The sequence below is a fragment of the Lycium barbarum genome, chromosome 11 (genome assembly GCF_019175385.1).
Source record: "Lycium barbarum isolate Lr01 chromosome 11, ASM1917538v2, whole genome shotgun sequence".
In the NCBI taxonomy this organism is placed as follows: domain Eukaryota; kingdom Viridiplantae; phylum Streptophyta; class Magnoliopsida; order Solanales; family Solanaceae; genus Lycium; species Lycium barbarum.
Window position 1 is genome coordinate 107,935,442 of NC_083347.1, and position 6,010 is coordinate 107,941,451.

The 6,010-nt window shown below is 36.1% G+C and overlaps 1 long non-coding RNA gene across 1 annotated transcript; it reads left to right on the plus strand.

Moving 5' to 3' along the window:
- The first annotated feature begins 3,046 nt into the window (after positions 1 to 3,046).
- On the plus strand, positions 3,047 to 3,944 carry LOC132617074 (uncharacterized). The gene is made up of 3 exons (XR_009573574.1): positions 3,047 to 3,403; positions 3,552 to 3,611; positions 3,723 to 3,944. It is a non-coding gene; the product is annotated as an uncharacterized LOC132617074 (long non-coding RNA).
- Positions 3,945 to 6,010: the final 2,066 nt, after the last annotated feature.

Below are 6,010 nucleotides of genomic sequence, written 5' to 3' on the forward strand. Positions count from 1 at the left end.
TTTCCTCCTGCAACCATGTTATTGTGTTGAGATCAATTTTTGTGCTTGAAGAATTAGATATACTAGATAATGCTACTGCAGGCCGTTCTAGGCACCAGGTGACTGGCTAACGTCGAGGACCATTTGGGAGGATTGTAAGTTCTTAGAATATGAAGTCGGTTTGGTATATTTTTAACACAAACTTTGAATGTTAGACAAATAGTGAAGAGAATTGGAAGAGGAATAGAAACCTTTTCCAAGTGAACCCTTAAGATATCTGATGATTCAATATGCAACATCTAGATTTATGTTCTTGATTTCTTCCACTATTCCAAATATGGATACGCCCTCTCATACTGAGTATTGTGTAATTGTGTTACCCACTCCAGCTCCCTCGAATAGACCGATATTTCATACTTACCAAAAAGGCTACACTTATCCCTGCTAAAGTTCTATACTTGTTGATAATAAATTATACTGTTTTTTTTCTTTTCTTTTCCTGATGGTTACTCACTTTGAAGTGCTTGCTGTTGCTAATTGCCAGAAATAGCATTTAGAGGAATAGCTATAGAGATTGAATAACTGAGAAGCAGGGGCATATTACCTCTTTATTCCTCGCTATCAGTCTTTAGATAGAAATCAATTTGTTGTATAATTTTTTTTTGATAACCGAGAAATTTTGGAGGGTTAGTTGGCGCACAGGTCGAAACTCCATGGATAATGAATTCGTTCTTAGAGACTGATCTAAAATTTGATTATTATGGGTTTGAGTTAGGGATTCTATTACATTCATTTGATTTACTCTATTCGACATCTATTATTTGTACTTATTTATTAAGTTATACAATAGATCTTTCCCTACTCGTTCCTCTACAGCTCTACCCTTCTCCGCTTGAACACAAAACTTTAATCCGTAACAACATTTGAACTCGTTACATGCACTTAATCCAAACATTTCGCTGTTCTCTTATTACTAAACCAAATCGCTGGGGCCAATTGGTTGAAATACTGTGTTGTATATCTTTCATTTTGGAAATCTACCTCTTCTTATGTATTGACTAGTTGGAATGCCAATTAACTTGTTTGGTTTCAGGTCAATCTACAGAAATTCCTTTTGTCAGGCTATTGTTATTGGATTCTTTTCAACAAAGTATGGATAAAAGTTTTAGACAAATATATATCCACTAAATACTCGTCTTATTAACTGCTTTTTCTAGTGGTCGTTGGTGAGCAGCCTGAATGGAACAAGAAGTAGTTCTAGAATCATATAACATTTCAAGGGAAGACCATTGGACCATGGTCTAACGACTATAGCCGGCAACTTTGATTTGACAAACTTGATGGTGAGTGATCCACTAAAAATTATGAGAATTATCCATTGAAAATAGTATGAGAATTAAGGACTAAAATTTACTTTAAAAATATATCTATTAGCGGGCTGGCAGGCTTTAGTTATTGGCTTGGACTGAAGAAGTTTTAAAGTCAATTGACACTGATTTAGAGGGTGTTTGGCTAAGCTTATAAGTTGGTTAAACTGGCTTATAAGTACTTTTTCGCTTATCTATGCGTTTGGTAAAATTTAAAATGCCTATAAATCAAGTGCTTATAAGCCAAAATAAATGAAAAACCATAAGTTAGTCATTCCTAAGTTGTTATTTTTCAGCTTATAAGCTCTTTAGGTTTGACCAAGCTTTTTACTATTTTATCCCTAATATTATTTTGTATTAATCAAATATCCTTACCGAAATGAAAACCCTAACTCTCTCCGGGATTTCTCTCCGTCTCCTTTTTCATTTCTCTTAACAACTCTGCTGGCTACCATCAAGAAATTGTAACTCTTCGACATCAAAAGCAATCGAACTTGAATGAGAAAGTTTTATCTATTGTAAATCAGTCTTCTTTCCTTTTCCTTACTTTATAAAATTCGTTTGCATATGTTAAGTAAGAAACAACCGTGGTTTGCCCGGTTTCTAACTAAACTATGCCGTTTCTATGTAACTACATAGAAATTATGCCTTGTCTGACATAGTTCTGTAGGATAACTTAATGTCTACAGAATTATGCCGGAAAAGGCATAGTTTCTATGTAACTTTGTCCGAATAGACATAGTTTCTATGAAACATTATCTTACAAAATTGTTTTTGTTACTATGCTGGTGTTTCATCCCAGAATCTCTGATTTTGTAGACCAACGAATAAAGGTATTTTGGCCTATAAATTTTCATTAAATAAGAAGTACGACCAAATTAAAGAATATCTATTTGAGGGGTAAAAATTAAAGACCAGTTCATCTGAAGGACACTGCATGCAAAAACTTGCCCTTTTAGGGCTGGTTGGGCTAGCCCTTTTAAATGAAGGGTCATCCCATCCTACCCCATCAAATTCCTAAGCCCCTGAGACTTGGGTTGGACTAGGCTGACTCATTTTGACGGCTCTAGCCTGCAGCAAACGGAGGGCAAATCTCCAAATGCTTACCCAAATCGCATGTCGCAGTTCAACACTTTTTTTTGTTTATCAAAAATGTCTGGAAAAAAAAAGAAGCTTAATGATTTAAGATGATATATGTCCTGGTAACAATTACTGGGATAAAATCTTAGATGAAAAGATACATCATATCAAATTACATATAATTAGATGAGCAAGTGTACTTGAATCTAAGACGTGAGAATCTCTCTTTTTAACACGAAATATAAAAAACAAAAAAATAAAAATAAAAAATAAAAAAAAATCGTTCGATTTGGGACCATAATTCTATTTATAGTTGTATATAATTTTTATATTTCTTAGTTAGCCCATCATTAAATTAGAAATTATATCAGAGTATCTAGCCATAAAAACTCATACTTCATGAGTTATCTTATGCCCAAATAATTTACTTTAGCATATGGTATTTTTAAACTATTAATAAGTGAAGCTTTGGTCGTCCTGAGAAGGGTACTTTTGGTATTTCCGTTATTTCATTTTCAATTACTCCCTTGATGACACGTTTTCAGTTAGTGTGATACAATTGGTTTCAACTTTCCAAACTTTCTATCAAACAACAATGGAGGCTAAAATTAAAGGTAGTTTTTCATCGATTGAAGCTTGGTCCGTTTCTTTCTTCCTTCTTCGATCAGTGTTCTCTTGTTTTTTTTTTTTGCCTTTCCCTCTGTTGGACTGTCGGTTAGTGTCCTCCTTTTTTATTTTTGGTTTACTTGACATTACTTCGCATCAATCAAGTGTTGCATGTGGGTAATTTATTTTAATTTATAGTTTTATGTGCAGGATTTTGAGATTTTCACTTAAGGTTTGAAATTTGCTTTTAGAATTTATATTGAACTTTTATTTCGAAGATGGAACAGACAACTGAAAGTTTTGAAGCTCAGACATGAATATTGACGATTGAGTCAGATATTTCTGTACCGGTAGAGACTAGATTGTCGTAAGTAAGTATAAGTTCTCGTTTGATTGTTCAAATTTTTCGGGAATTGACAAGATAAGAATGATTCTAATTCTTTTAGCGTGTTGGTTATTTTCTTTTTCCTTTAATATTTTGGTTCTTCATTGCCCTCTATGTATTCTTGTTTGATTCAGAAAATCTCTCGACCATTTCCAGTTTTAAGCTTCTTCTTCACTTTGGTCAAATATTGTAAGGTACTGATAAGTATGAGTTTTCATCTTTATCATATTCTTAAATGCCAAAATTCAGTTCCTGGATTGTTATTCTCTCACACATAGACCTTTTTTTTGTTTCCTTTGCTTCAGGTCTTCGCTATTGGGTGCGGTTATTTCTCACCAGTTTGTCTTTAACCTCTACTGTATTTCTGAGTTTCGCGAGAGTTTTTCTTCTTATAGTTATTTTTTGGTACTTCTCCTTTTGTAATATTAATTTCTTTTACAGTATTGATGTTCTTTATGGATGTCATCTTAGCTTAGTGTTGGACTCAAAATGATCAAGAAATAGTCATTTAATACTCTTGTTTGTCATGATGCATGACTTCATTTGCTAAATTCCATGAATTTCTGATTGAAAGGATCCAATCAAGACACTTCAAATTGACGGTAATTTTTGGGGGAGGACCAACACTTGAAGTTTCATCATGAATGACTAAGTTGTTCTAGCTATTGTTGGTTTCTGTTATCCTACCATGTACTCTGAAATCTTAACATCTTCACCTACATTCTACACTATTTATGTTGTACAAATTGCATCGAGGAAAGAGGTTAGTCAAACACCTAGCTTAGAGCTAATATGTACACCCGCAATAGTATTCACTTTGTCACGACCCAATCGGAGGGCCATGACGGGCACCTGGAGCTAACTTACCGAGCACCTCTCATTATACTCTCATAATCATATCTAGGTGAGCCACATGACCAACTCATAATTACCACGAACAAAAGGGCACAAGTTCCACCGAAGGTGGACACATTTGTATAAATATCATTATCCATGCCCATATATACAAGCCGACAAGGCTACCCAAAAATGATATACAAAATATAGACCGATAAGGTTATGGGATATCTAACTATGTATATCTCTCTACGAGCTTCTACATGGAATATGTAATATCATAAAGACGGGACAGGACCCTGCCATGCCCAAGTATGTACAAAAAAGAATGGTACCAACTAACTGCAGCTCTGGATCAAATAGAGCACCTTCATGCAATCATTGATAAAGCAGCCTAGGGGTATGGTCTGTCTCCCTGTCTATCTGCAGACATGAACGCAACGTCCACAAACAAAAGGACGTCACTACGAACAATGTACTGAGTATGTAAGGCATGAATAGCAATATGACGAAAGCATGAAGATATCATAAGATAAAGAGAACAATTTGTACCCCATAATACCTCTTAAGACAATTGTCATATATACTTAACCTTTCTCTAGAGGAAACATTTCATACATATATACATATGATAATACCATACCCGACCATATAGGCTCGGTGGCGCCCATACCCGGTCATAATAAGACTCGGTGTTGTCCTTACCCAGCTATAACATGGATCGGTGTTGCCCTTACCCAACTGCAGTGGTGTGCACAATAGATATCATACCCGACCATATAAGCTCGGTGTCGGAAAATAGCTATATACATATATAACATACATGAGAGTCTAAAGGAAACATTACAACCCTATCGGAGTGACATAAGGTCGGTGAACCTCCGATTTCATATTACGGAATAATCCTTATCATCATCAATATAGAAAATATTTGTCAACCATATCATGAGAACATTGAGAGTTATGAGTGTCACGACCCGACTAGGGGCCGCGACGGGCACCCGGGGCTAACCACCGAGCACCGCTCGTTCTATTACTCATCATACTTATTTAACGCTCTTTTGTCAAATACAGACTCAATCTATAAGAAAATCGTCTTTCATTCGGAAACATAAATAGTTTTATATGCACAAGCCTTTTGGTCATTAAAATAATATATGCATATATTTTGATGGCAACCTCGTGAGACCATACAACCCACACTGCGCATCTACGAGCCTCTACAAGAGTACTAGACATATGGACGGGACAAGACCCCGTCGTGCCGAAAATATACATGTACATAAAAGGATAACCATAAGCACCTCCGGAACAATTGAGTGCTCTCAAATCAGCTAACAGCTCCTACGAGTCTGGATCAAGATCACCTCTCTGTCTACCTGTGAGCATGAACACAGCGTCCAAAGAAAACGGACGTCAGTACGAACATTGTACTGAGTATGAGAGGCATAAACAATAACAATACATCAATGAAATAAGGAGGCATCAATGAAGAGCAATTTGTAACTGACTGTGAATCATAAATAAAATAATGCATGCTGGCTTACTCTCATAATCATCATAATCTCATGTATGCATAAATATATAAGATGCCCGACTATATAGGTACGGTGTGATAATCAATAACATCAGCCCGCGTTCAAGCCTCCCGTGTCCGGGGTACCATCTCATGCCGCCTACTAGTGGTGTCTGCCCGTGCCATCTGGCCATGGTGTATAGCTGCCCGCCTTAGCGGTGACTGCCCGGCTAAATAGGC